A 25505-nucleotide genomic window follows, 5' to 3' on the forward strand; every position below is an offset into this window, starting at 1 on the left:
GGAAAGCCCCAGAAACCATAAGGGGCGGTGAATAGGGGGGCGCAATTTTTCGGGCTCATTCAGCCCGTTTTGACCCTCAAACGGGCTGCGGAAAATTATGGCACGTAAAAAGATCGAAAGCGGATTCTCAAAGGTGTTTTTTTGATGCTTTCTTAACGCCGTTAACCTCGATGCACTTTTTCGCTCGAAACAAAACGGCAAGAAAATCATGCGCGCCCCACGGCCTTACACTTGGATTGGCCGCGAAAAGGATATATAGAAACGAGAGTGATGTACTGTCGGGTGCGATCATACCAGCACTAATGCACCGGATCCCATCAGAACTCCGCAGTTAAGCGTGCTTGGGCGAGAGTAGTACTAGGATGGGTGACCTCCCGGGAAGTCCTCGTGTTGCACCCCTTTTTATTTTTTAATTTTTTTTTAGCCTAAAACGAGTCTAAACTGAAAACCCCATAACTTTTGAACCGTGAGGAACTACGTCGCCCATAGCACCATTTCGGAAAGCCCCAGAAACCATAATGGGCGGTGAATAGGGGCGCAATTTTTCGGGCTCAAATTCAGCCGTTTTGACCCTCAAACGGGCTGCGGAAATTTATGGCACGTAAAAAAGATCGAAAAGCGGATTCTCAAGGTGTTTTGATGCTTTCTTAACGCCGTTAACCTCGATGCACTTTTTTCGCTCGAAACAAAACGGCAAAAAATCATGGCGCGCCCACGGCCTTACACTTGGATTGGCGCGAAAAGATATATAGAAACGAGAGTGATGTACTGTCGGGTGCGATCATACCAGCACTAATGCACCGGATCCCATCAGAACTCCGCAGTTAAGCGTGCTTGGGCGAGAGTAGTATAGTACTAGATGGTGACCTCCCGGGAAGTCCTCGTGTTGCACCCCTTTTTATTTTTAAATTTTTTTTTTAGCCTAAAAACGAGTCTAAACTTGAAAACCCCATAACTTTTGAACCGTGAGAACTACGTCGCCCATAGCACCATTTCGGAAGCCCCAGAAACCATAATGGGCGGTGAATAGGGGGCGCAAATTTTTCGGGCTCAAATTCAGCCGTTTTGACCCTCAAACGGGCTGCGGAAAGTTATGGCACGTAAAAAAGATCGAAAGCGGATTCTCAAGGTGTTTTTTTGATGCTTCTTTCTTACGCCGTTAACCTCGATGCACTTTTCGCTCGAAACAAAACGGCAAGAAAATCATGCGCGCCCCACGGCCTTACACTTGGATTGGCCGCGAAAAGGATATATAGAAACGAGAGTGATGTACTGTCGGGTGCGATCATACCAGCACTAATGCACCGGATCCCATCAGAACTCCGCAGTTAAGCGTGCTTGGGCGAGAGTAGTACTAGGATGGGTGACCTCCCGGGAAGTCCTCGTGTTGCACCCATTTTTATTTTTTAATTTTTTTTAAGCCTAAAACGAGTCTAAACTTGAAAAACCCATAACTTTTGAACCGTGAGGAACTACGTCGTCGCCCATAGCACCATTTCGGAAAGCCCCAGAAACCATAATGGGGGTGAATAGGGGGCGCAATTTTTTCGGGCTCAAATTCAGCCGTTTTTGACCCCTCAAACGGGCTGCGGAAAGTTATGGCACGTAAAAAGATCGAAAGCGGATTCTCAAGGTGTTTTTTGATGCTTTCTTAACGCCGTTAACCTCGATGCACTTTTTCGCTCGAAACAAAACGGCAAGAAAATCATTGCGCGCCCCACGGCCTTACACTTGGATTGGCCGCGAAAAGGATATATAGAAACGAGAGTGATGTACTGTCGGGTGCGATCATACCAGCACTAATGCACCGGATCCCATCAGAACTCCGCAGTTAAGCGTGCTTGGGCGAGAGTAGTACTAGGATGGGTGACCTCCCGGGAAGTCCTCGTGTTGCACCCCTTTTTATTTTTTAATTTTTTTTAGCCTAAAACGAGTCTAAACTTGAAAACCCCATAACTTTTGAACCGTGAGGAACTACGTCGCCCATAGCACCATTTCGGAAAGCCCCAGAAACCATAATGGGCGGTGAATAGGGGGCGCAATTTTTCGGGCTCAAATTCAGCCGTTTTGACCCTCAAACGGGCTGCGGAAAGTTATGGCACGTAAAAAAGATCGAAAGCGGATTCTCAAGGTGTTTTTGATGCTTTCTTAACGCCGTTAACCTCGATGCACTTTTTCGCTCGAAACAAAACGGCAAGAAAATCATGCGCGCCCCACGGCCTTACACTTGGATTGGCCGCGAAAAGGATATATAGAAACGAGAGTGATGTACTGTCGGGTGCGATCATACCAGCACTAATGCACCGGATCCCATCAGAACTCCGCAGTTAAGCGTGCTTGGGCGAGAGTAGTACTAGGATGGGTGACCTCCCGGGAAGTCCTCGTGTTGCACCCCTTTTTATTTTTTAATTTTTTTTAGCCTAAAACGAGTCTAAACTTGAAAACCCATAACTTTTGAACCGTGAGGAACTACGTCGCCCATAGCACCATTTCGGAAAGCCCCAGAAACCATAATGGGCGGTGAATAGGGGGCGCAATTTTTCGGGCTCAAATTCAGCCGTTTTGACCCTCAAACGGGCTGCGGAAAGTTATGGCACGTAAAAAAGATCGAAAGCGGATTCTCAAGGTGTTTTTGATGCTTTCTTAACGCCGTTAACCTCGATGCACTTTTTCGCTCGAAACAAAACGGCAAGAAAATCATGCGCGCCCCACGGCCTTACACTTGGATTGGCCGCGAAAAGGATATATAGAAACGAGAGTGATGTACTGTCGGGTGCGATCATACCAGCACTAATGCACCGGATCCCATCAGAACTCCGCAGTTAAGCGTGCTTGGGCGAGAGTAGTACTAGGATGGGTGACCTCCCGGGAAGTCCTCGTGTTGCACCCCTTTTTATTTTTTAATTTTTTTTAGCCTAAAACGAGTCTAAACTTGAAAACCCCATAACTTTTGAACCGTGAGGAACTACGTCGCCCATAGCACCATTTCGGAAAGCCCCAGAAACCATAATGGGCGGTGAATAGGGGGCGCAATTTTTCGGGCTCAAATTCAGCCGTTTTGACCCTCAAACGGGCTGCGGAAAGTTATGGCACGTAAAAAAGATCGAAAGCGGATTCTCAAGGTGTTTTTGATGCTTTCTTAACGCCGTTAACCTCGATGCACTTTTTCGCTCGAAACAAAACGGCAAGAAAATCATGCGCGCCCCACGGCCTTACACTTGGATTGGCCGCGAAAAGGATATATAGAAACGAGAGTGATGTACTGTCGGGTGCGATCATACCAGCACTAATGCACCGGATCCCATCAGAACTCCGCAGTTAAGCGTGCTTGGGCGAGAGTAGTACTAGGATGGGTGACCTCCCGGGAAGTCCTCGTGTTGCACCCCTTTTTATTTTTTAATTTTTTTTAGCCTAAAACGAGTCTAAACTTGAAAACCCCATAACTTTTGAACCGTGAGGAACTACGTCGCCCATAGCACCATTTCGGAAAGCCCCAGAAACCATAATGGGCGGTGAATAGGGGGCGCAATTTTTCGGGCTCAAATTCAGCCGTTTTGACCCTCAAACGGGCTGCGGAAAGTTATGGCACGTAAAAAAGATCGAAAGCGGATTCTCAAGGTGTTTTTGATGCTTTCTTAACGCCGTTAACCTCGATGCACTTTTTCGCTCGAAACAAAACGGCAAGAAAATCATGCGCGCCCCACGGCCTTACACTTGGATTGGCCGCGAAAAGGATATATAGAAACGAGAGTGATGTACTGTCGGGTGCGATCATACCAGCACTAATGCACCGGATCCCATCAGAACTCCGCAGTTAAGCGTGCTTGGGCGAGAGTAGTACTAGGATGGGTGACCTCCCGGAAGTCCTCGTGTTGCACCCCTTTTTATTTTTTAATTTTTTTTTAGCCTAAAACGAGTCTAAACTTGAAAACCCCATAACTTTTGAACCGTGAGGAACTACGTCGCCCATAGCACCATTTCGGAAAGCCCCAGAAACCATAATGGGCGGTGAATAGGGGGCGCAATTTTTCGGGCTCAAATTCAGCCGTTTTGACCCTCAAACGGGCTGCGGAAAGTTATGGCACGTAAAAAAGATCGAAAGCGGATTCTCAAGGTGTTTTTGATGCTTTCTTAACGCCGTTAACCTCGATGCACTTTTTCGCTCGAAACAAAACGGCAAGAAAATCATGCGCGCCCCACGGCCTTACACTTGGATTGGCCGCGAAAAGGATATATAGAAACGAGAGTGATGTACTGTCGGGTGCGATCATACCAGCACTAATGCACCGGATCCCATCAGAACTCCGCAGTTAAGCGTGCTGGGGCGAGAGTAGTACTAGGATGGGTGACCTCCCGGAAGTCCTCGTGTTGCACCCCTTTTTATTTTTTAATTTTTTTTTAGCCTAAAACGAGTCTAAACTTGAAAACCCCATAACTTTTGAACCGTGAGGAACTACGTCGCCCATAGCACCATTTCGGAAAGCCCCAGAAACCATAATGGGCGGTGAATAGGGGGCGCAATTTTTCGGGCTCAAATTCAGCCGTTTTGACCCTCAAACGGGCTGCGGAAAGTTATGGCACGTAAAAAAGATCGAAAGCGGATTCTCAAGGTGTTTTTGATGCTTTCTTAACGCCGTTAACCTCGATGCACTTTTTCGCTCGAAACAAAACGGCAAGAAAATCATGCGCGCCCCACGGCCTTACACTTGGATTGGCCGCGAAAAGGATATATAGAAACGAGAGTGATGTACTGTCGGGTGCGATCATACCAGCACTAATGCACCGGATCCCATCAGAACTCCGCAGTTAAGCGTGCTTGGGCGAGAGTAGTACTAGGATGGGTGACCTCCCGGGAAGTCCTCGTGTTGCACCCCTTTTTATTTTTTAATTTTTTTTAGCCTAAAACGAGTCTAAACTTGAAAACCCCATAACTTTTGAACCGTGAGGAACTACGTCGCCCATAGCACCATTTCGGAAAGCCCCAGAAACCATAATGGGCGGTGAATAGGGGGCGCAATTTTTCGGGCTCAAATTCAGCCGTTTTGACCCTCAAACGGGCTGCGGAAAGTTATGGCACGTAAAAAAGATCGAAAGCGGATTCTCAAGGTGTTTTTGATGCTTTCTTAACGCCGTTAACCTCGATGCACTTTTTCGCTCGAAACAAAACGGCAAGAAAATCATGCGCGCCCCACGGCCTTACACTTGGATTGGCCGCGAAAAGGATATATAGAAACGAGAGTGATGTACTGTCGGGTGCGATCATACCAGCACTAATGCACCGGATCCCATCAGAACTCCGCAGTTAAGCGTGCTTGGGCGAGAGTAGTACTAGGATGGGTGACCTCCCGGGAAGTCCTCGTGTTGCACCCCTTTTTATTTTTTAATTTTTTTTAGCCTAAAACGAGTCTAAACTTGAAAACCCCATAACTTTTGAACCGTGAGGAACTACGTCGCCCATAGCACCATTTCGGAAAGCCCCAGAAACCATAATGGGCGGTGAATAGGGGGCGCAATTTTTCGGGCTCAAATTCAGCCGTTTTGACCCTCAAACGGGCTGCGGAAAGTTATGGCACGTAAAAAAGATCGAAAGCGGATTCTCAAGGTGTTTTTGATGCTTTCTTAACGCCGTTAACCTCGATGCACTTTTTCGCTCGAAACAAAACGGCAAGAAAATCATGCGCGCCCCACGGCCTTACACTTGGATTGGCCGCGAAAAGGATATATAGAAACGAGAGTGATGTACTGTCGGGTGCGATCATACCAGCACTAATGCACCGGATCCCATCAGAACTCCGCAGTTAAGCGTGCTTGGGCGAGAGTAGTACTAGGATGGGTGACCTCCCGGGAAGTCCTCGTGTTGCACCCCTTTTTATTTTTTAATTTTTTTTTAGCCTAAAACGAGTCTAAACTTGAAAACCCCATAACTTTTGAACCGTGAGGAACTACGTCGCCCATAGCACCATTTCGGAAAGCCCCAGAAACCATAATGGGCGGTGAATAGGGGGCGCAATTTTTCGGGCTCAAATTCAGCCGTTTTGACCCTCAAACGGGCTGCGGAAAGTTATGGCACGTAAAAAAGATCGAAAGCGGATTCTCAAGGTGTTTTTGATGCTTTCTTAACGCCGTTAACCTCGATGCACTTTTTCGCTCGAAACAAAACGGCAAGAAAATCATGCGCGCCCCACGGCCTTACACTTGGATTGGCCGCGAAAAGGATATATAGAAACGAGAGTGATGTACTGTCGGGTGCGATCATACCAGCACTAATGCACCGGATCCCATCAGAACTCCGCAGTTAAGCGTGCTTGGGCGAGAGTAGTACTAGGATGGGTGACCTCCCGGGAAGTCCTCGTGTTGCACCCCTTTTTATTTTTTAATTTTTTTTTAGCCTAAAACGAGTCTAAACTTGAAAACCCCATAACTTTTGAACCGTGAGGAACTACGTCGCCCATAGCACCATTTCGGAAAGCCCCAGAAACCATAATGGGCGGTGAATAGGGGGCGCAATTTTTCGGGCTCAAATTCAGCCGTTTTGACCCTCAAACGGGCTGCGGAAAGTTATGGCACGTAAAAAAGATCGAAAGCGGATTCTCAAGGTGTTTTTGATGCTTTCTTAACGCCGTTAACCTCGATGCACTTTTTCGCTCGAAACAAAACGGCAAGAAAATCATGCGCGCCCCACGGCCTTACACTTGGATTGGCCGCGAAAAGGATATATAGAAACGAGAGTGATGTACTGTCGGGTGCGATCATACCAGCACTAATGCACCGGATCCCATCAGAACTCCGCAGTTAAGCGTGCTTGGGCGAGAGTAGTACTAGGATGGGTGACCTCCCGGGAAGTCCTCGTGTTGCACCCCTTTTTATTTTTTAATTTTTTTTTAGCCTAAAACGAGTCTAAACTTGAAAACCCCATAACTTTTGAACCGTGAGGAACTACGTCGCCCATAGCACCATTTCGGAAAGCCCCAGAAACCATAATGGGCGGTGAATAGGGGGCGCAATTTTTCGGGCTCAAATTCAGCCGTTTTGACCCTCAAACGGGCTGCGGAAAGTTATGGCACGTAAAAAAGATCGAAAGCGGATTCTCAAGGTGTTTTTGATGCTTTCTTAACGCCGTTAACCTCGATGCACTTTTTCGCTCGAAACAAAACGGCAAGAAAATCATGCGCGCCCCACGGCCTTACACTTGGATTGGCCGCGAAAAGGATATATAGAAACGAGAGTGATGTACTGTCGGGTGCGATCATACCAGCACTAATGCACCGGATCCCATCAGAACTCCGCAGTTAAGCGTGCTTGGGCGAGAGTAGTACTAGGATGGGTGACCTCCCGGGAAGTCCTCGTGTTGCACCCCTTTTTATTTTTTAATTTTTTTTAGCCTAAAACGAGTCTAAACTTGAAAACCCCATAACTTTTGAACCGTGAGGAACTACGTCGCCCATAGCACCATTTCGGAAAGCCCCAGAAACCATAATGGGCGGTGAATAGGGGGCGCAATTTTTCGGGCTCAAATTCAGCCGTTTTGACCCTCAAACGGGCTGCGGAAAGTTATGGCACGTAAAAAAGATCGAAAGCGGATTCTCAAGGTGTTTTTGATGCTTTCTTAACGCCGTTAACCTCGATGCACTTTTTCGCTCGAAACAAAACGGCAAGAAAATCATGCGCGCCCCACGGCCTTACACTTGGATTGGCCGCGAAAAGGATATATAGAAACGAGAGTGATGTACTGTCGGGTGCGATCATACCAGCACTAATGCACCGGATCCCATCAGAACTCCGCAGTTAAGCGTGCTTGGGCGAGAGTAGTACTAGGATGGGTGACCTCCCGGGAAGTCCTCGTGTTGCACCCCTTTTTATTTTTTAATTTTTTTTTAGCCTAAAACGAGTCTAAACTTGAAAACCCCATAACTTTTGAACCGTGAGGAACTACGTCGCCCATAGCACCATTTCGGAAAGCCCCAGAAACCATAATGGGCGGTGAATAGGGGGCGCAATTTTTCGGGCTCAAATTCAGCCGTTTTGACCCTCAAACGGGCTGCGGAAAGTTATGGCACGTAAAAAAGATCGAAAGCGGATTCTCAAGGTGTTTTTGATGCTTTCTTAACGCCGTTAACCTCGATGCACTTTTTCGCTCGAAACAAAACGGCAAGAAAATCATGCGCGCCCCACGGCCTTACACTTGGATTGGCCGCGAAAAGGATATATAGAAACGAGAGTGATGTACTGTCGGGTGCGATCATACCAGCACTAATGCACCGGATCCCATCAGAACTCCGCAGTTAAGCGTGCTTGGGCGAGAGTAGTACTAGGATGGGTGACCTCCCGGGAAGTCCTCGTGTTGCACCCCTTTTTATTTTTTAATTTTTTTTTAGCCTAAAACGAGTCTAAACTTGAAAACCCCATAACTTTTGAACCGTGAGGAACTACGTCGCCCATAGCACCATTTCGGAAAGCCCCAGAAACCATAATGGGCGGTGAATAGGGGGCGCAATTTTTCGGGCTCAAATTCAGCCGTTTTGACCCTCAAACGGGCTGCGGAAAGTTATGGCACGTAAAAAAGATCGAAAGCGGATTCTCAAGGTGTTTTTGATGCTTTCTTAACGCCGTTAACCTCGATGCACTTTTTCGCTCGAAACAAAACGGCAAGAAAATCATGCGCGCCCCACGGCCTTACACTTGGATTGGCCGCGAAAAGGATATATAGAAACGAGAGTGATGTACTGTCGGGTGCGATCATACCAGCACTAATGCACCGGATCCCATCAGAACTCCGCAGTTAAGCGTGCTTGGGCGAGAGTAGTACTAGGATGGGTGACCTCCCGGGAAGTCCTCGTGTTGCACCCCTTTTTATTTTTTAATTTTTTTTAGCCTAAAACGAGTCTAAACTTGAAAACCCCATAACTTTTGAACCGTGAGGAACTACGTCGCCCATAGCACCATTTCGGAAAGCCCCAGAAACCATAATGGGCGGTGAATAGGGGGCGCAATTTTTCGGGCTCAAATTCAGCCGTTTTGACCCTCAAACGGGCTGCGGAAAGTTATGGCACGTAAAAAAGATCGAAAGCGGATTCTCAAGGTGTTTTTGATGCTTTCTTAACGCCGTTAACCTCGATGCACTTTTTCGCTCGAAACAAAACGGCAAGAAAATCATGCGCGCCCCACGGCCTTACACTTGGATTGGCCGCGAAAAGGATATATAGAAACGAGAGTGATGTACTGTCGGGTGCGATCATACCAGCACTAATGCACCGGATCCCATCAGAACTCCGCAGTTAAGCGTGCTTGGGCGAGAGTAGTACTAGGATGGGTGACCTCCCGGGAAGTCCTCGTGTTGCACCCCTTTTTATTTTTTAATTTTTTTTAGCCTAAAACGAGTCTAAACTTGAAAACCCCATAACTTTTGAACCGTGAGGAACTACGTCGCCCATAGCACCATTTCGGAAAGCCCCAGAAACCATAATGGGCGGTGAATAGGGGGCGCAATTTTTCGGGCTCAAATTCAGCCGTTTTGACCCTCAAACGGGCTGCGGAAAGTTATGGCACGTAAAAAAGATCGAAAGCGGATTCTCAAGGTGTTTTTGATGCTTTCTTAACGCCGTTAACCTCGATGCACTTTTTCGCTCGAAACAAAACGGCAAGAAAATCATGCGCGCCCCACGGCCTTACACTTGGATTGGCCGCGAAAAGGATATATAGAAACGAGAGTGATGTACTGTCGGGTGCGATCATACCAGCACTAATGCACCGGATCCCATCAGAACTCCGCAGTTAAGCGTGCTTGGGCGAGAGTAGTACTAGGATGGGTGACCTCCCGGGAAGTCCTCGTGTTGCACCCCTTTTTATTTTTTAATTTTTTTTTAGCCTAAAACGAGTCTAAACTTGAAAACCCCATAACTTTTGAACCGTGAGGAACTACGTCGCCCATAGCACCATTTCGGAAAGCCCCAGAAACCATAATGGGCGGTGAATAGGGGGCGCAATTTTTCGGGCTCAAATTCAGCCGTTTTGACCCTCAAACGGGCTGCGGAAAGTTATGGCACGTAAAAAAGATCGAAAGCGGATTCTCAAGGTGTTTTTGATGCTTTCTTAACGCCGTTAACCTCGATGCACTTTTTCGCTCGAAACAAAACGGCAAGAAAATCATGCGCGCCCCACGGCCTTACACTTGGATTGGCCGCGAAAAGGATATATAGAAACGAGAGTGATGTACTGTCGGGTGCGATCATACCAGCACTAATGCACCGGATCCCATCAGAACTCCGCAGTTAAGCGTGCTTGGGCGAGAGTAGTACTAGGATGGGTGACCTCCCGGGAAGTCCTCGTGTTGCACCCCTTTTTATTTTTTAATTTTTTTTTAGCCTAAAACGAGTCTAAACTTGAAAACCCCATAACTTTTGAACCGTGAGGAACTACGTCGCCCATAGCACCATTTCGGAAAGCCCCAGAAACCATAATGGGCGGTGAATAGGGGGCGCAATTTTTCGGGCTCAAATTCAGCCGTTTTGACCCTCAAACGGGCTGCGGAAAGTTATGGCACGTAAAAAAGATCGAAAGCGGATTCTCAAGGTGTTTTTGATGCTTTCTTAACGCCGTTAACCTCGATGCACTTTTTCGCTCGAAACAAAACGGCAAGAAAATCATGCGCGCCCCACGGCCTTACACTTGGATTGGCCGCGAAAAGGATATATAGAAACGAGAGTGATGTACTGTCGGGTGCGATCATACCAGCACTAATGCACCGGATCCCATCAGAACTCCGCAGTTAAGCGTGCTTGGGCGAGAGTAGTACTAGGATGGGTGACCTCCCGGGAAGTCCTCGTGTTGCACCCCTTTTTATTTTTTAATTTTTTTTTAGCCTAAAACGAGTCTAAACTTGAAAACCCCATAACTTTTGAACCGTGAGGAACTACGTCGCCCATAGCACCATTTCGGAAAGCCCCAGAAACCATAATGGGCGGTGAATAGGGGGCGCAATTTTTCGGGCTCAAATTCAGCCGTTTTGACCCTCAAACGGGCTGCGGAAAGTTATGGCACGTAAAAAAGATCGAAAGCGGATTCTCAAGGTGTTTTTGATGCTTTCTTAACGCCGTTAACCTCGATGCACTTTTTCGCTCGAAACAAAACGGCAAGAAAATCATGCGCGCCCCACGGCCTTACACTTGGATTGGCCGCGAAAAGGATATATAGAAACGAGAGTGATGTACTGTCGGGTGCGATCATACCAGCACTAATGCACCGGATCCCATCAGAACTCCGCAGTTAAGCGTGCTTGGGCGAGAGTAGTACTAGGATGGGTGACCTCCCGGGAAGTCCTCGTGTTGCACCCCTTTTTATTTTTTAATTTTTTTTAGCCTAAAACGAGTCTAAACTTGAAAACCCCATAACTTTTGAACCGTGAGGAACTACGTCGCCCATAGCACCATTTCGGAAAGCCCCAGAAACCATAATGGGCGGTGAATAGGGGGCGCAATTTTTCGGGCTCAAATTCAGCCGTTTTGACCCTCAAACGGGCTGCGGAAAGTTATGGCACGTAAAAAAGATCGAAAGCGGATTCTCAAGGTGTTTTTGATGCTTTCTTAACGCCGTTAACCTCGATGCACTTTTTCGCTCGAAACAAAACGGCAAGAAAATCATGCGCGCCCCACGGCCTTACACTTGGATTGGCCGCGAAAAGGATATATAGAAACGAGAGTGATGTACTGTCGGGTGCGATCATACCAGCACTAATGCACCGGATCCCATCAGAACTCCGCAGTTAAGCGTGCTTGGGCGAGAGTAGTACTAGGATGGGTGACCTCCCGGGAAGTCCTCGTGTTGCACCCCTTTTTATTTTTTAATTTTTTTTTAGCCTAAAACGAGTCTAAACTTGAAAACCCCATAACTTTTGAACCGTGAGGAACTACGTCGCCCATAGCACCATTTCGGAAAGCCCCAGAAACCATAATGGGCGGTGAATAGGGGGCGCAATTTTTCGGGCTCAAATTCAGCCGTTTTGACCCTCAAACGGGCTGCGGAAAGTTATGGCACGTAAAAAAGATCGAAAGCGGATTCTCAAGGTGTTTTTGATGCTTTCTTAACGCCGTTAACCTCGATGCACTTTTTCGCTCGAAACAAAACGGCAAGAAAATCATGCGCGCCCCACGGCCTTACACTTGGATTGGCCGCGAAAAGGATATATAGAAACGAGAGTGATGTACTGTCGGGTGCGATCATACCAGCACTAATGCACCGGATCCCATCAGAACTCCGCAGTTAAGCGTGCTTGGGCGAGAGTAGTACTAGGATGGGTGACCTCCCGGGAAGTCCTCGTGTTGCACCCCTTTTTATTTTTTAATTTTTTTTTAGCCTAAAACGAGTCTAAACTTGAAAACCCCATAACTTTTGAACCGTGAGGAACTACGTCGCCCATAGCACCATTTCGGAAAGCCCCAGAAACCATAATGGGCGGTGAATAGGGGGCGCAATTTTTCGGGCTCAAATTCAGCCGTTTTGACCCTCAAACGGGCTGCGGAAAGTTATGGCACGTAAAAAAGATCGAAAGCGGATTCTCAAGGTGTTTTTGATGCTTTCTTAACGCCGTTAACCTCGATGCACTTTTTCGCTCGAAACAAAACGGCAAGAAAATCATGCGCGCCCCACGGCCTTACACTTGGATTGGCCGCGAAAAGGATATATAGAAACGAGAGTGATGTACTGTCGGGTGCGATCATACCAGCACTAATGCACCGGATCCCATCAGAACTCCGCAGTTAAGCGTGCTTGGGCGAGAGTAGTACTAGGATGGGTGACCTCCCGGGAAGTCCTCGTGTTGCACCCCTTTTTATTTTTTAATTTTTTTTAGCCTAAAACGAGTCTAAACTTGAAAACCCCATAACTTTTGAACCGTGAGGAACTACGTCGCCCATAGCACCATTTCGGAAAGCCCCAGAAACCATAATGGGCGGTGAATAGGGGGCGCAATTTTTCGGGCTCAAATTCAGCCGTTTTGACCCTCAAACGGGCTGCGGAAAGTTATGGCACGTAAAAAAGATCGAAAGCGGATTCTCAAGGTGTTTTTGATGCTTTCTTAACGCCGTTAACCTCGATGCACTTTTTCGCTCGAAACAAAACGGCAAGAAAATCATGCGCGCCCCACGGCCTTACACTTGGATTGGCCGCGAAAAGGATATATAGAAACGAGAGTGATGTACTGTCGGGTGCGATCATACCAGCACTAATGCACCGGATCCCATCAGAACTCCGCAGTTAAGCGTGCTTGGGCGAGAGTAGTACTAGGATGGGTGACCTCCCGGGAAGTCCTCGTGTTGCACCCCTTTTTATTTTTTAATTTTTTTTTAGCCTAAAACGAGTCTAAACTTGAAAACCCCATAACTTTTGAACCGTGAGGAACTACGTCGCCCATAGCACCATTTCGGAAAGCCCCAGAAACCATAATGGGCGGTGAATAGGGGGCGCAATTTTTCGGGCTCAAATTCAGCCGTTTTGACCCTCAAACGGGCTGCGGAAAGTTATGGCACGTAAAAAAGATCGAAAGCGGATTCTCAAGGTGTTTTTGATGCTTTCTTAACGCCGTTAACCTCGATGCACTTTTTCGCTCGAAACAAAACGGCAAGAAAATCATGCGCGCCCCACGGCCTTACACTTGGATTGGCCGCGAAAAGGATATATAGAAACGAGAGTGATGTACTGTCGGGTGCGATCATACCAGCACTAATGCACCGGATCCCATCAGAACTCCGCAGTTAAGCGTGCTTGGGCGAGAGTAGTACTAGGATGGGTGACCTCCCGGGAAGTCCTCGTGTTGCACCCCTTTTTATTTTTTAATTTTTTTTTAGCCTAAAACGAGTCTAAACTTGAAAACCCCATAACTTTTGAACCGTGAGGAACTACGTCGCCCATAGCACCATTTCGGAAAGCCCCAGAAACCATAATGGGCGGTGAATAGGGGGCGCAATTTTTCGGGCTCAAATTCAGCCGTTTTGACCCTCAAACGGGCTGCGGAAAGTTATGGCACGTAAAAAAGATCGAAAGCGGATTCTCAAGGTGTTTTTGATGCTTTCTTAACGCCGTTAACCTCGATGCACTTTTTCGCTCGAAACAAAACGGCAAGAAAATCATGCGCGCCCCACGGCCTTACACTTGGATTGGCCGCGAAAAGGATATATAGAAACGAGAGTGATGTACTGTCGGGTGCGATCATACCAGCACTAATGCACCGGATCCCATCAGAACTCCGCAGTTAAGCGTGCTTGGGCGAGAGTAGTACTAGGATGGGTGACCTCCCGGGAAGTCCTCGTGTTGCACCCCTTTTTATTTTTTAATTTTTTTTAGCCTAAAACGAGTCTAAACTTGAAAACCCCATAACTTTTGAACCGTGAGGAACTACGTCGCCCATAGCACCATTTCGGAAAGCCCCAGAAACCATAATGGGCGGTGAATAGGGGGCGCAATTTTTCGGGCTCAAATTCAGCCGTTTTGACCCTCAAACGGGCTGCGGAAAGTTATGGCACGTAAAAAAGATCGAAAGCGGATTCTCAAGGTGTTTTTGATGCTTTCTTAACGCCGTTAACCTCGATGCACTTTTTCGCTCGAAACAAAACGGCAAGAAAATCATGCGCGCCCCACGGCCTTACACTTGGATTGGCCGCGAAAAGGATATATAGAAACGAGAGTGATGTACTGTCGGGTGCGATCATACCAGCACTAATGCACCGGATCCCATCAGAACTCCGCAGTTAAGCGTGCTTGGGCGAGAGTAGTACTAGGATGGGTGACCTCCCGGGAAGTCCTCGTGTTGCACCCCTTTTTATTTTTTAATTTTTTTTAGCCTAAAACGAGTCTAAACTTGAAAACCCCATAACTTTTGAACCGTGAGGAACTACGTCGCCCATAGCACCATTTCGGAAAGCCCCAGAAACCATAATGGGCGGTGAATAGGGGGCGCAATTTTTCGGGCTCAAATTCAGCCGTTTTGACCCTCAAACGGGCTGCGGAAAGTTATGGCACGTAAAAAAGATCGAAAGCGGATTCTCAAGGTGTTTTTGATGCTTTCTTAACGCCGTTAACCTCGATGCACTTTTTCGCTCGAAACAAAACGGCAAGAAAATCATGCGCGCCCCACGGCCTTACACTTGGATTGGCCGCGAAAAGGATATATAGAAACGAGAGTGATGTACTGTCGGGTGCGATCATACCAGCACTAATGCACCGGATCCCATCAGAACTCCGCAGTTAAGCGTGCTTGGGCGAGAGTAGTACTAGGATGGGTGACCTCCCGGGAAGTCCTCGTGTTGCACCCCTTTTTATTTTTTAATTTTTTTTTAGCCTAAAACGAGTCTAAACTTGAAAACCCATAACTTTTGAACCGTGAGGAACTACGTCGCCCATAGCACCATTTCGGAAAGCCCCAGAAACCATAATGGGCGGTGAATAGGGGGCGCAATTTTTCGGGCTCAAATTCAGCCGTTTTGACCCTCAAACGGGCTGCGGAAAGTTATGGCACGTAAAAAAGATCGAAAGCGGATTCTCAAGGTGTTTTTGATGCTTTCTTAACGCCGTTAACCTCGATGCACTTTTTCGCTCGAAACAAAACGGCAAGAAAATCATGCGCGCCCCACGGCCTTACACTTGGATTGGCCGCGAAAAGGATATATAGAAACGAGAGTGATGTACTGTCGGGTGCGATCATACCAGCACTAATGCACCGGATCCCATCAGAACTCCGCAGTTAAGCGTGCTTGGGCGAGAGTAGTACTAGGATGGGTGACCTCCCGGGAAGTCCTCGTGTTGCACCCCTTTTTATTTTTTAATTTTTTTTAGCCTAAAACGAGTCTAAACTTGAAAACCCCATAACTTTTGAACCGTGAGGAACTACGTCGCCCATAGCACCATTTCGGAAAGCCCCAGAAACCATAATGGGCGGTGAATAGGGGGCGCAATTTTTCGGGCTCAAATTCAGCCGTTTTGACCCTCAAACGGGCTGCGGAAAGTTATGGCACGTAAAAAAGATCGAAAGCGGATTCTCAAGGTGTTTTTGATGCTTTCTTAACGCCGTTAACCTCGATGCACTTTTTCGCTCGAAACAAAACGGCAAGAAAATCATGCGCGCCCCACGGCCTTACACTTGGATTGGCCGCGAAAAGGATATATAGAAACGAGAGTGATGTACTGTCGGGTGCGATCATACCAGCACTAATGCACCGGATCCCATCAGAACTCCGCAGTTAAGCGTGCTTGGGCGAGAGTAGTACTAGGATGGGTGACCTCCCGGGAAGTCCTCGTGTTGCACCCCTTTTTATTTTTTAATTTTTTTTTAGCCTAAAACGAGTCTAAACTTGAAAACCCCATAACTTTTGAACCGTGAGGAACTACGTCGCCCATAGCACCATTTCGGAAAGCCCCAGAAACCATAATGGGCGGTGAATAGGGGGCGCAATTTTTCGGGCTCAAATTCAGCCGTTTTGACCCTCAAACGGGCTGCGGAAAGTTATGGCACGTAAAAAAGATCGAAAGCGGATTCTCAAGGTGTTTTTGATGCTTTCTTAACGCCGTTAACCTCGATGCACTTTTTCGCTCGAAACAAAACGGCAAGAAAATCATGCGCGCCCCACGGCCTTACACTTGGATTGGCCGCGAAAAGGATATATAGAAACGAGAGTGATGTACTGTCGGGTGCGATCATACCAGCACTAATGCACCGGATCCCATCAGAACTCCGCAGTTAAGCGTGCTTGGGCGAGAGTAGTACTAGGATGGGTGACCTCCCGGGAAGTCCTCGTGTTGCACCCCTTTTTATTTTTTAATTTTTTTTTAGCCTAAAACGAGTCTAAACTTGAAAACCCCATAACTTTTGAACCGTGAGGAACTACGTCGCCCATAGCACCATTTCGGAAAGCCCCAGAAACCATAATGGGCGGTGAATAGGGGGCGCAATTTTTCGGGCTCAAATTCAGCCGTTTTGACCCTCAAACGGGCTGCGGAAAGTTATGGCACGTAAAAAAGATCGAAAGCGGATTCTCAAGGTGTTTTTGATGCTTTCTTAACGCCGTTAACCTCGATGCACTTTTTCGCTCGAAACAAAACGGCAAGAAAATCATGCGCGCCCCACGGCCTTACACTTGGATTGGCCGCGAAAAGGATATATAGAAACGAGAGTGATGTACTGTCGGGTGCGATCATACCAGCACTAATGCACCGGATCCCATCAGAACTCCGCAGTTAAGCGTGCTTGGGCGAGAGTAGTACTAGGATGGGTGACCTCCCGGGAAGTCCTCGTGTTGCACCCCTTTTTATTTTTTAATTTTTTTTAGCCTAAAACGAGTCTAAACTTGAAAACCCCATAACTTTTGAACCGTGAGGAACTACGTCGCCCATAGCACCATTTCGGAAAGCCCCAGAAACCATAATGGGCGGTGAATAGGGGGCGCAATTTTTCGGGCTCAAATTCAGCCGTTTTGACCCTCAAACGGGCTGCGGAAAGTTATGGCACGTAAAAAAGATCGAAAGCGGATTCTCAAGGTGTTTTTGATGCTTTCTTAACGCCGTTAACCTCGATGCACTTTTTCGCTCGAAACAAAACGGCAAGAAAATCATGCGCGCCCCACGGCCTTACACTTGGATTGGCCGCGAAAAGGATATATAGAAACGAGAGTGATGTACTGTCGGGTGCGATCATACCAGCACTAATGCACCGGATCCCATCAGAACTCCGCAGTTAAGCGTGCTTGGGCGAGAGTAGTACTAGGATGGGTGACCTCCCGGGAAGTCCTCGTGTTGCACCCCTTTTTATTTTTTAATTTTTTTTTAGCCTAAAACGAGTCTAAACTTGAAAACCCCATAACTTTTGAACCGTGAGGAACTACGTCGCCCATAGCACCATTTCGGAAAGCCCCAGAAACCATAATGGGCGGTGAATAGGGGGCGCAATTTTTCGGGCTCAAATTCAGCCGTTTTGACCCTCAAACGGGCTGCGGAAAGTTATGGCACGTAAAAAAGATCGAAAGCGGATTCTCAAGGTGTTTTTGATGCTTTCTTAACGCCGTTAACCTCGATGCACTTTTTCGCTCGAAACAAAACGGCAAGAAAATCATGCGCGCCCCACGGCCTTACACTTGGATTGGCCGCGAAAAGGATATATAGAAACGAGAGTGATGTACTGTCGGGTGCGATCATACCAGCACTAATGCACCGGATCCCATCAGAACTCCGCAGTTAAGCGTGCTTGGGCGAGAGTAGTACTAGGATGGGTGACCTCCCGGGAAGTCCTCGTGTTGCACCCCTTTTTATTTTTTAATTTTTTTTTAGCCTAAAACGAGTCTAAACTTGAAAACCCCATAACTTTTGAACCGTGAGGAACTACGTCGCCCATAGCACCATTTCGGAAAGCCCCAGAAACCATAATGGGCGGTGAATAGGGGGCGCAATTTTTCGGGCTCAAATTCAGCCGTTTTGACCCTCAAACGGGCTGCGGAAAGTTATGGCACGTAAAAAAGATCGAAAGCGGATTCTCAAGGTGTTTTTGATGCTTTCTTAACGCCGTTAACCTCGATGCACTTTTTCGCTCGAAACAAAACGGCAAGAAAATCATGCGCGCCCCACGGCCTTACACTTGGATTGGCCGCGAAAAGGATATATAGAAACGAGAGTGATGTACTGTCGGGTGCGATCATACCAGCACTAATGCACCGGATCCCATCAGAACTCCGCAGTTAAGCGTGCTTGGGCGAGAGTAGTACTAGGATGGGTGACCTCCCGGGAAGTCCTCGTGTTGCACCCCTTTTTATTTTTTAATTTTTTTTAGCCTAAAACGAGTCTAAACTTGAAAACCCCATAACTTTTGAACCGTGAGGAACTACGTCGCCCATAGCACCATTTCGGAAAGCCCCAGAAACCATAATGGGCGGTGAATAGGGGCGCAATTTTTCGGGCTCAAATTCAGCCGTTTTGACCCTCAAACGGGCTGCGGAAAGTTATGGCACGTAAAAAAGATCGAAAGCGGATTCTCAAGGTGTTTTTGATGCTTTCTTAACGCCGTTAACCTCGATGCACTTTTTCGCTCGAAACAAAACGGCAAGAAAATCATGCGCGCCCCACGGCCTTACACTTGGATTGGCCGCGAAAAGGATATATAGAAACGAGAGTGATGTACTGTCGGGTGCGATCATACCAGCACTAATGCACCGGATCCCATCAGAACTCCGCAGTTAAGCGTGCTTGGGCGAGAGTAGTACTAGGATGGGTGACCTCCCGGGAAGTCCTCGTGTTGCACCCCTTTTTATTTTTTAATTTTTTTTTAGCCTAAAACGAGTCTAAACTTGAAAACCCCATAACTTTTGAACCGTGAGGAACTACGTCGCCCATAGCACCATTTCGGAAAGCCCCAGAAACCATAATGGGCGGTGAATAGGGGGCGCAATTTTTCGGGCTCAAATTCAGCCGTTTTGACCCTCAAACGGGCTGCGGAAAGTTATGGCACGTAAAAAAGATCGAAAGCGGATTCTCAAGGTGTTTTTGATGCTTTCTTAACGCCGTTAACCTCGATGCACTTTTTCGCTCGAAACAAAACGGCAAGAAAATCATGCGCGCCCCACGGCCTTACACTTGGATTGGCCGCGAAAAGGATATATAGAAACGAGAGTGATGTACTGTCGGGTGCGATCATACCAGCACTAATGCACCGGATCCCATCAGAACTCCGCAGTTAAGCGTGCTTGGGCGAGAGTAGTACTAGGATGGGTGACCTCCCGGGAAGTCCTCGTGTTGCACCCCTTTTTATTTTTTAATTTTTTTTAGCCTAAAACGAGTCTAAACTTGAAAACCTCATAACTTTTGAACCGTGAGGAACTACGTCGCCCATAGCACCATTTCGGAAAGCCCCAGAAACCATAATGGGCGGTGAATAGGGGGCGCAATTTTTCGGGCTCAAATTCAGCCGTTTTGACCCTCAAACGGGCTGCGGAAAGTTATGGCACGTAAAAAAGATCGAAAGCGGATTCTCAAGGTGTTTTTGATGCTTTCTTAACGCCGTTAACCTCGATGCACTTTTTCGCTCGAAACAAAACGGCAAGAAAATCATGCGCGCCCCACGGCCTTACACTTGGATTGGCCGCGAAAAGGATATATAGAAACGAGAGTGATGTACTGTCGGGTGCGATCATACCAGCACTAATGCACCGGATCCCATCAGAACTCCGCAGTTAAGCGTGCTTGGGCGAGAGTAGTACTAGGATGGGTGACCTCCCGGGAAGTCCTCGTGTTGCACCCCTTTTTATTTTTTAATTTTTTTTTAGCCTAAAACGAGTCTAAACTTGAAAACCCATAACTTTTGAACCGTGAGGAACTACGTCGCCCATAGCACCATTTCGGAAAGCCCCAGAAACCATAATGGGCGGTGAATAGGGGGCGCAATTTTTCGGGCTCAAATTCAGCCGTTTTGACCCTCAAACGGGCTGCGGAAAGTTATGGCACGTAAAAAAGATCGAAAGCGGATTCTCAAGGTGTTTTTGATGCTTTCTTAACGCCGTTAACCTCGATGCACTTTTTCGCTCGAAACAAAACGGCAAGAAAATCATGCGCGCCCCACGGCCTTACACTTGGATTGGCCGCGAAAAGGATATATAGAAACGAGAGTGATGTACTGTCGGGTGCGATCATACCAGCACTAATGCACCGGATCCCATCAGAACTCCGCAGTTAAGCGTGCTTGGGCGAGAGTAGTACTAGGATGGGTGACCTCCCGGGAAGTCCTCGTGTTGCACCCCTTTTTATTTTTAATTTTTTTTAGCCTAAAACGAGTCTAAACTTGAAAACCATAACTTTTGAACCGTGAGGAACTACGTCGCCCATAGCACCATTTCGGAAAGCCCCAGAAACCATAATGGGCGGTGAATAGGGGGCGCAATTTTTCGGGCTCAAATTCAGCCGTTTTGACCCTCAAACGGGCTGCGGAAAGTTATGGCACGTAAAAAAGATCGAAAGCGGATTCTCAAGGTGTTTTTGATGCTTTCTTAACGCCGTTAACCTCGATGCACTTTTTCGCTCGAAACAAAACGGCAAGAAAATCATGCGCGCCCCACGGCCTTACACTTGGATTGGCCGCGAAAAGGATATATAGAAACGAGAGTGATGTACTGTCGGGTGCGATCATACCAGCACTAATGCACCGGATCCCATCAGAACTCCGCAGTTAAGCGTGCTTGGGCGAGAGTAGTACTAGGATGGGTGACCTCCCGGGAAGTCCTCGTGTTGCACCCCTTTTTATTTTTTAATTTTTTTTTAGCCTAAAACGAGTCTAAACTTGAAAACCCCATAACTTTTGAACCGTGAGGAACTACGTCGCCCATAGCACCATTTCGGAAAGCCCCAGAAACCATAATGGGCGGTGAATAGGGGGCGCAATTTTTCGGGCTCAAATTCAGCCGTTTTGACCCTCAAACGGGCTGCGGAAAGTTATGGCACGTAAAAAAGATCGAAAGCGGATTCTCAAGGTGTTTTTGATGCTTTCTTAACGCCGTTAACCTCGATGCACTTTTTCGCTCGAAACAAAACGGCAAGAAAATCATGCGCGCCCCACGGCCTTACACTTGGATTGGCCGCGAAAAGGATATATAGAAACGAGAGTGATGTACTGTCGGGTGCGATCATACCAGCACTAATGCACCGGATCCCATCAGAACTCCGCAGTTAAGCGTGCTTGGGCGAGAGTAGTACTAGGATGGGTGACCTCCCGGGAAGTCCTCGTGTTGCACCCCTTTTTATTTTTTAATTTTTTTTTTAGCCTAAAACGAGTCTAAACTTGAAAACCCCATAACTTTTGAACCGTGAGGAACTACGTCGCCCATAGCACCATTTCGGAAAGCCCCAGAAACCATAATGGGCGGTGAATAGGGGGCGCAATTTTTCGGGCTCAAATTCAGCCGTTTTGACCCTCAAACGGGCTGCGGAAAGTTATGGCACGTAAAAAAGATCGAAAGCGGATTCTCAAGGTGTTTTTGATGCTTTCTTAACGCCGTTAACCTCGATGCACTTTTTCGCTCGAAACAAAACGGCAAGAAAATCATGCGCGCCCCACGGCCTTACACTTGGATTGGCCGCGAAAAGGATATATAGAAACGAGAGTGATGTACTGTCGGGTGCGATCATACCAGCACTAATGCACCGGATCCCATCAGAACTCCGCAGTTAAGCGTGCTTGGGCGAGAGTAGTACTAGGATGGGTGACCTCCCGGGAAGTCCTCGTGTTGCACCCCTTTTTATTTTTTAATTTTTTTTAGCCTAAAACGAGTCTAAACTTGAAAACCCATAACTTTTGAACCGTGAGGAACTACGTCGCCCATAGCACCATTTCGGAAAGCCCCAGAAACCATAATGGGCGGTGAATAGGGGGCGCAATTTTTCGGGCTCAAATTCAGCCGTTTTGACCCTCAAACGGGCTGCGGAAAGTTATGGCACGTAAAAAAGATCGAAAGCGGATTCTCAAGGTGTTTTTGATGCTTTCTTAACGCCGTTAACCTCGATGCACTTTTTCGCTCGAAACAAAACGGCAAGAAAATCATGCGCGCCCCACGGCCTTACACTTGGATTGGCCGCGAAAAGGATATATAGAAACGAGAGTGATGTACTGTCGGGTGCGATCATACCAGCACTAATGCACCGGATCCCATCAGAACTCCGCAGTTAAGCGTGCTTGGGCGAGAGTAGTACTAGGATGGGTGACCTCCCGGGAAGTCCTCGTGTTGCACCCCTTTTTATTTTTTAATTTTTTTTTAGCCTAAAACGAGTCTAAACTTGAAAACCCCATAACTTTTGAACCGTGAGGAACTACGTCGCCCATAGCACCATTTCGGAAAGCCCCAGAAACCATAATGGGCGGTGAATAGGGGGCGCAATTTTTCGGGCTCAAATTCAGCCGTTTTGACCCTCAAACGGGCTGCGGAAAGTTATGGCACGTAAAAAAGATCGAAAGCGGATTCTCAAGGTGTTTTTGATGCTTTCTTAACGCCGTTAACCTCGATGCACTTTTTCGCTCGAAACAAAACGGCAAGAAAATCATGCGCGCCCCACGGCCTTACACTTGGATTGGCCGCGAAAAGGATATATAGAAACGAGAGTGATGTACTGTCGGGTGCGATCATACCAGCACTAATGCACCGGATCCCATCAGAACTCCGCAGTTAAGCGTGCTTGGGCGAGAGTAGTACTAGGATGGGTGACCTCCCGGGAAGTCCTCGTGTTGCACCCCTTTTTATTTTTTAATTTTTTTTTAGCCTAAAACGAGTCTAAACTTGAAAACCCATAACTTTTGAACCGTGAGGAACTACGTCGCCCATAGCACCATTTCGGAAAGCCCCAGAAACCATAATGGGCGGTGAATAGGGGGCGCAATTTTTCGGGCTCAAATTCAGCCGTTTTGACCCTCAAACGGGCTGCGGAAAGTTATGGCACGTAAAAAAGATCGAAAGCGGATTCTCAAGGTGTTTTTGATGCTTTCTTAACGCCGTTAACCTCGATGCACTTTTTCGCTCGAAACAAAACGGCAAGAAAATCATGCGCGCCCCACGGCCTTACACTTGGATTGGCCGCGAAAAGGATATATAGAAACGAGAGTGATGTACTGTCGGGTGCGATCATACCAGCACTAATGCACCGGATCCCATCAGAACTCCGCAGTTAAGCGTGCTTGGGCGAGAGTAGTACTAGGATGGGTGACCTCCCGGGAAGTCCTCGTGTTGCACCCCTTTTTATTTTTTAATTTTTTTTAGCCTAAAACGAGTCTAAACTTGAAAACCCCATAACTTTTGAACCGTGAGGAACTACGTCGCCCATAGCACCATTTCGGAAAGCCCCAGAAACCATAATGGGCGGTGAATAGGGGGCGCAATTTTTCGGGCTCAAATTCAGCCGTTTTGACCCTCAAACGGGCTGCGGAAAGTTATGGCACGTAAAAAAGATCGAAAGCGGATTCTCAAGGTGTTTTTGATGCTTTCTTAACGCCGTTAACCTCGATGCACTTTTTCGCTCGAAACAAAACGGCAAGAAAATCATGCGCGCCCCACGGCCTTACACTTGGATTGGCCGCGAAAAGGATATATAGAAACGAGAGTGATGTACTGACGGGTGCGATCATACCAGCACTAATGCACCGGATCCCATCAGAACTCCGCAGTTAAGCGTGCTTGGGCGAGAGTAGTACTAGGATGGGTGACCTCCCGGGAAGTCCTCGTGTTGCACCCCTTTTTATTTTTTAATTTTTTTTAGCCTAAAACGAGTCTAAACTTGAAAAACCCATAACTTTTGAACCGTGAGGAACTACGTCGCCCATAGCACCATTTCGGAAAGCCCCAGAAACCATAATGGGCGGTGAATAGGGGGCGCAATTTTTCGGGCTCAAATTCAGCCGTTTTGACCCTCAAACGGGCTGCGGAAAGTTATGGCACGTAAAAAAGATCGAAAGCGGATTCTCAAGGTGTTTTTGATGCTTTCTTAACGCCGTTAACCTCGATGCACTTTTTCGCTCGAAACAAAACGGCAAGAAAATCATGCGCGCCCCACGGCCTTACACTTGGATTGGCCGCGAAAAGGATATATAGAAACGAGAGTGATGTACTGTCGGGTGCGATCATACCAGCACTAATGCACCGGATCCCATCAGAACTCCGCAGCTAAGCGTGCTTGGGCGAGAGTAGTACTAGGATGGGTGACCTCCCGGGAAGTCCTCGTGTTGCACCCCTTTTTATTTTTTAATTTTTTTTTAGCCTAAAACGAGTCTAAACTTGAAAACCCCATAACTTTTGAACCGTGAGGAACTACGTCGCCCATAGCACCATTTCGGAAAGCCCCAGAAACCATAATGGGCGGTGAATAGGGGGCGCAATTTTTCGGGCTCAAATTCAGCCGTTTTGACCCTCAAACGGGCTGCGGAAAGTTATGGCACGTAAAAAAGACCGAAAGCGGATTTTCAAGGTGTTTTTGATGCTTTCTTAACGCCGTTAACCTCGATGCACTTTTTCGCTCGAAACAAAACGGCAAGAAAATCATGCGCGCCCCACGGCCTTACACTTGGATTGGCCGCGAAAAGGATATATAGAAACGAGAGTGGATGTACTGACGGGTGCGATCATACCAGCACTAATGCACCGGATCCCATCAGAACTCCGCAGTTAAGCGTGCTTGGGCGAGAGTAGTACTAGGATGGGTGACCTCCCGGGAAGTCCTCGTGTTGCACCCCTTTTTATTTTTTAATTTTTTTTTAGCCTAAAACGAGTCTAAACTTGAAAACCTCATAACTTTTGAACCGTGAGGAACTACGTCGCCCATAGCACCATTTCGGAGAGCCCCAGAAACCATAATGGGCGGTGAATAGGGGGCGCAATTTTTCGGGCTCAAATTCAGCCGTTTTGACCCTCAAACGGGCTGCGGAAAGTTATGGCACGTAAAAAAGATCGAAAGCGGATTCTCAAGGTGTTTTTGATGCTTTCTTAACGCCGTTAACCTCGATGCACTTT

General features: G+C 47.5%; 51 non-coding genes across 51 annotated transcripts; all 51 read left to right on the forward strand.

Annotated features, from left to right (window-relative positions):
- The first annotated feature begins 280 nt into the window (after positions 1 to 280).
- On the forward strand, positions 281 to 399 carry LOC117131245. Its single transcript, XR_004454445.1, has one exon. It is a non-coding gene; the product is annotated as a 5S ribosomal RNA (ribosomal RNA).
- Positions 400 to 773: 374 nt separating this feature from the next.
- On the forward strand, positions 774 to 895 carry LOC117131263. The gene has a single exon (XR_004454463.1). It is a non-coding gene; the product is annotated as a 5S ribosomal RNA (ribosomal RNA).
- A 382-nt stretch (positions 896 to 1277) lies between these two features.
- LOC117131250 lies at positions 1278 to 1396 on the forward strand. The gene has a single exon (XR_004454450.1). It is a non-coding gene; the product is annotated as a 5S ribosomal RNA (ribosomal RNA).
- Positions 1397 to 1780: 384 nt separating this feature from the next.
- Positions 1781 to 1899, forward strand: LOC117131273. Its single transcript, XR_004454473.1, has one exon. It is a non-coding gene; the product is annotated as a 5S ribosomal RNA (ribosomal RNA).
- A 377-nt stretch (positions 1900 to 2276) lies between these two features.
- LOC117131284 lies at positions 2277 to 2395 on the forward strand. Its single transcript, XR_004454484.1, has one exon. It is a non-coding gene; the product is annotated as a 5S ribosomal RNA (ribosomal RNA).
- Positions 2396 to 2771: 376 nt separating this feature from the next.
- On the forward strand, positions 2772 to 2890 carry LOC117131295. Its single transcript, XR_004454495.1, has one exon. It is a non-coding gene; the product is annotated as a 5S ribosomal RNA (ribosomal RNA).
- A 377-nt stretch (positions 2891 to 3267) lies between these two features.
- Positions 3268 to 3386, forward strand: LOC117131140. Its single transcript, XR_004454340.1, has one exon. It is a non-coding gene; the product is annotated as a 5S ribosomal RNA (ribosomal RNA).
- Positions 3387 to 3763: 377 nt separating this feature from the next.
- Positions 3764 to 3881, forward strand: LOC117131254. Its single transcript, XR_004454454.1, has one exon. It is a non-coding gene; the product is annotated as a 5S ribosomal RNA (ribosomal RNA).
- Positions 3882 to 4259: 378 nt separating this feature from the next.
- Positions 4260 to 4377, forward strand: LOC117131258. The gene has a single exon (XR_004454458.1). It is a non-coding gene; the product is annotated as a 5S ribosomal RNA (ribosomal RNA).
- A 378-nt stretch (positions 4378 to 4755) lies between these two features.
- On the forward strand, positions 4756 to 4874 carry LOC117131151. The gene has a single exon (XR_004454351.1). It is a non-coding gene; the product is annotated as a 5S ribosomal RNA (ribosomal RNA).
- Positions 4875 to 5251: 377 nt separating this feature from the next.
- LOC117131162 lies at positions 5252 to 5370 on the forward strand. The gene has a single exon (XR_004454362.1). It is a non-coding gene; the product is annotated as a 5S ribosomal RNA (ribosomal RNA).
- Positions 5371 to 5747: 377 nt separating this feature from the next.
- Positions 5748 to 5866, forward strand: LOC117131173. The gene has a single exon (XR_004454373.1). It is a non-coding gene; the product is annotated as a 5S ribosomal RNA (ribosomal RNA).
- A 378-nt stretch (positions 5867 to 6244) lies between these two features.
- On the forward strand, positions 6245 to 6363 carry LOC117131184. Its single transcript, XR_004454384.1, has one exon. It is a non-coding gene; the product is annotated as a 5S ribosomal RNA (ribosomal RNA).
- Positions 6364 to 6741: 378 nt separating this feature from the next.
- Positions 6742 to 6860, forward strand: LOC117131195. The gene has a single exon (XR_004454395.1). It is a non-coding gene; the product is annotated as a 5S ribosomal RNA (ribosomal RNA).
- A 378-nt stretch (positions 6861 to 7238) lies between these two features.
- LOC117131206 lies at positions 7239 to 7357 on the forward strand. Its single transcript, XR_004454406.1, has one exon. It is a non-coding gene; the product is annotated as a 5S ribosomal RNA (ribosomal RNA).
- A 377-nt stretch (positions 7358 to 7734) lies between these two features.
- LOC117131217 lies at positions 7735 to 7853 on the forward strand. The gene has a single exon (XR_004454417.1). It is a non-coding gene; the product is annotated as a 5S ribosomal RNA (ribosomal RNA).
- Positions 7854 to 8231: 378 nt separating this feature from the next.
- On the forward strand, positions 8232 to 8350 carry LOC117131228. Its single transcript, XR_004454428.1, has one exon. It is a non-coding gene; the product is annotated as a 5S ribosomal RNA (ribosomal RNA).
- A 378-nt stretch (positions 8351 to 8728) lies between these two features.
- LOC117131239 lies at positions 8729 to 8847 on the forward strand. Its single transcript, XR_004454439.1, has one exon. It is a non-coding gene; the product is annotated as a 5S ribosomal RNA (ribosomal RNA).
- A 377-nt stretch (positions 8848 to 9224) lies between these two features.
- LOC117131251 lies at positions 9225 to 9343 on the forward strand. Its single transcript, XR_004454451.1, has one exon. It is a non-coding gene; the product is annotated as a 5S ribosomal RNA (ribosomal RNA).
- Positions 9344 to 9720: 377 nt separating this feature from the next.
- LOC117131262 lies at positions 9721 to 9839 on the forward strand. Its single transcript, XR_004454462.1, has one exon. It is a non-coding gene; the product is annotated as a 5S ribosomal RNA (ribosomal RNA).
- A 378-nt stretch (positions 9840 to 10217) lies between these two features.
- On the forward strand, positions 10218 to 10336 carry LOC117131265. The gene has a single exon (XR_004454465.1). It is a non-coding gene; the product is annotated as a 5S ribosomal RNA (ribosomal RNA).
- Positions 10337 to 10714: 378 nt separating this feature from the next.
- Positions 10715 to 10833, forward strand: LOC117131266. Its single transcript, XR_004454466.1, has one exon. It is a non-coding gene; the product is annotated as a 5S ribosomal RNA (ribosomal RNA).
- A 378-nt stretch (positions 10834 to 11211) lies between these two features.
- LOC117131267 lies at positions 11212 to 11330 on the forward strand. The gene has a single exon (XR_004454467.1). It is a non-coding gene; the product is annotated as a 5S ribosomal RNA (ribosomal RNA).
- Positions 11331 to 11707: 377 nt separating this feature from the next.
- LOC117131268 lies at positions 11708 to 11826 on the forward strand. The gene has a single exon (XR_004454468.1). It is a non-coding gene; the product is annotated as a 5S ribosomal RNA (ribosomal RNA).
- Positions 11827 to 12204: 378 nt separating this feature from the next.
- Positions 12205 to 12323, forward strand: LOC117131269. Its single transcript, XR_004454469.1, has one exon. It is a non-coding gene; the product is annotated as a 5S ribosomal RNA (ribosomal RNA).
- Positions 12324 to 12701: 378 nt separating this feature from the next.
- Positions 12702 to 12820, forward strand: LOC117131270. The gene has a single exon (XR_004454470.1). It is a non-coding gene; the product is annotated as a 5S ribosomal RNA (ribosomal RNA).
- Positions 12821 to 13197: 377 nt separating this feature from the next.
- On the forward strand, positions 13198 to 13316 carry LOC117131271. Its single transcript, XR_004454471.1, has one exon. It is a non-coding gene; the product is annotated as a 5S ribosomal RNA (ribosomal RNA).
- A 378-nt stretch (positions 13317 to 13694) lies between these two features.
- Positions 13695 to 13813, forward strand: LOC117131272. Its single transcript, XR_004454472.1, has one exon. It is a non-coding gene; the product is annotated as a 5S ribosomal RNA (ribosomal RNA).
- Positions 13814 to 14191: 378 nt separating this feature from the next.
- LOC117131274 lies at positions 14192 to 14310 on the forward strand. The gene has a single exon (XR_004454474.1). It is a non-coding gene; the product is annotated as a 5S ribosomal RNA (ribosomal RNA).
- A 377-nt stretch (positions 14311 to 14687) lies between these two features.
- On the forward strand, positions 14688 to 14806 carry LOC117131275. The gene has a single exon (XR_004454475.1). It is a non-coding gene; the product is annotated as a 5S ribosomal RNA (ribosomal RNA).
- Positions 14807 to 15183: 377 nt separating this feature from the next.
- Positions 15184 to 15302, forward strand: LOC117131276. Its single transcript, XR_004454476.1, has one exon. It is a non-coding gene; the product is annotated as a 5S ribosomal RNA (ribosomal RNA).
- Positions 15303 to 15679: 377 nt separating this feature from the next.
- LOC117131277 lies at positions 15680 to 15798 on the forward strand. Its single transcript, XR_004454477.1, has one exon. It is a non-coding gene; the product is annotated as a 5S ribosomal RNA (ribosomal RNA).
- A 377-nt stretch (positions 15799 to 16175) lies between these two features.
- On the forward strand, positions 16176 to 16294 carry LOC117131278. The gene has a single exon (XR_004454478.1). It is a non-coding gene; the product is annotated as a 5S ribosomal RNA (ribosomal RNA).
- A 378-nt stretch (positions 16295 to 16672) lies between these two features.
- Positions 16673 to 16791, forward strand: LOC117131279. Its single transcript, XR_004454479.1, has one exon. It is a non-coding gene; the product is annotated as a 5S ribosomal RNA (ribosomal RNA).
- A 378-nt stretch (positions 16792 to 17169) lies between these two features.
- LOC117131280 lies at positions 17170 to 17288 on the forward strand. The gene has a single exon (XR_004454480.1). It is a non-coding gene; the product is annotated as a 5S ribosomal RNA (ribosomal RNA).
- Positions 17289 to 17665: 377 nt separating this feature from the next.
- Positions 17666 to 17784, forward strand: LOC117131281. The gene has a single exon (XR_004454481.1). It is a non-coding gene; the product is annotated as a 5S ribosomal RNA (ribosomal RNA).
- Positions 17785 to 18162: 378 nt separating this feature from the next.
- On the forward strand, positions 18163 to 18281 carry LOC117131282. The gene has a single exon (XR_004454482.1). It is a non-coding gene; the product is annotated as a 5S ribosomal RNA (ribosomal RNA).
- Positions 18282 to 18659: 378 nt separating this feature from the next.
- On the forward strand, positions 18660 to 18778 carry LOC117131283. The gene has a single exon (XR_004454483.1). It is a non-coding gene; the product is annotated as a 5S ribosomal RNA (ribosomal RNA).
- Positions 18779 to 19154: 376 nt separating this feature from the next.
- LOC117131285 lies at positions 19155 to 19273 on the forward strand. Its single transcript, XR_004454485.1, has one exon. It is a non-coding gene; the product is annotated as a 5S ribosomal RNA (ribosomal RNA).
- A 378-nt stretch (positions 19274 to 19651) lies between these two features.
- Positions 19652 to 19770, forward strand: LOC117131286. Its single transcript, XR_004454486.1, has one exon. It is a non-coding gene; the product is annotated as a 5S ribosomal RNA (ribosomal RNA).
- Positions 19771 to 20147: 377 nt separating this feature from the next.
- LOC117131287 lies at positions 20148 to 20266 on the forward strand. The gene has a single exon (XR_004454487.1). It is a non-coding gene; the product is annotated as a 5S ribosomal RNA (ribosomal RNA).
- A 377-nt stretch (positions 20267 to 20643) lies between these two features.
- On the forward strand, positions 20644 to 20762 carry LOC117131288. The gene has a single exon (XR_004454488.1). It is a non-coding gene; the product is annotated as a 5S ribosomal RNA (ribosomal RNA).
- Positions 20763 to 21136: 374 nt separating this feature from the next.
- On the forward strand, positions 21137 to 21255 carry LOC117131289. The gene has a single exon (XR_004454489.1). It is a non-coding gene; the product is annotated as a 5S ribosomal RNA (ribosomal RNA).
- A 378-nt stretch (positions 21256 to 21633) lies between these two features.
- LOC117131290 lies at positions 21634 to 21752 on the forward strand. Its single transcript, XR_004454490.1, has one exon. It is a non-coding gene; the product is annotated as a 5S ribosomal RNA (ribosomal RNA).
- Positions 21753 to 22131: 379 nt separating this feature from the next.
- LOC117131291 lies at positions 22132 to 22250 on the forward strand. Its single transcript, XR_004454491.1, has one exon. It is a non-coding gene; the product is annotated as a 5S ribosomal RNA (ribosomal RNA).
- A 376-nt stretch (positions 22251 to 22626) lies between these two features.
- On the forward strand, positions 22627 to 22745 carry LOC117131292. Its single transcript, XR_004454492.1, has one exon. It is a non-coding gene; the product is annotated as a 5S ribosomal RNA (ribosomal RNA).
- A 378-nt stretch (positions 22746 to 23123) lies between these two features.
- LOC117131293 lies at positions 23124 to 23242 on the forward strand. Its single transcript, XR_004454493.1, has one exon. It is a non-coding gene; the product is annotated as a 5S ribosomal RNA (ribosomal RNA).
- Positions 23243 to 23619: 377 nt separating this feature from the next.
- Positions 23620 to 23738, forward strand: LOC117131294. The gene has a single exon (XR_004454494.1). It is a non-coding gene; the product is annotated as a 5S ribosomal RNA (ribosomal RNA).
- A 377-nt stretch (positions 23739 to 24115) lies between these two features.
- Positions 24116 to 24234, forward strand: LOC117131296. The gene has a single exon (XR_004454496.1). It is a non-coding gene; the product is annotated as a 5S ribosomal RNA (ribosomal RNA).
- A 377-nt stretch (positions 24235 to 24611) lies between these two features.
- LOC117131249 lies at positions 24612 to 24730 on the forward strand. The gene has a single exon (XR_004454449.1). It is a non-coding gene; the product is annotated as a 5S ribosomal RNA (ribosomal RNA).
- Positions 24731 to 25109: 379 nt separating this feature from the next.
- On the forward strand, positions 25110 to 25228 carry LOC117131297. The gene has a single exon (XR_004454497.1). It is a non-coding gene; the product is annotated as a 5S ribosomal RNA (ribosomal RNA).
- Positions 25229 to 25505: the final 277 nt, after the last annotated feature.

This window comes from Brassica rapa, unplaced genomic scaffold (assembly GCF_000309985.2).
Source record: "Brassica rapa cultivar Chiifu-401-42 unplaced genomic scaffold, CAAS_Brap_v3.01 Scaffold0886, whole genome shotgun sequence".
NCBI lineage: Eukaryota > Viridiplantae > Streptophyta > Magnoliopsida > Brassicales > Brassicaceae > Brassica > Brassica rapa.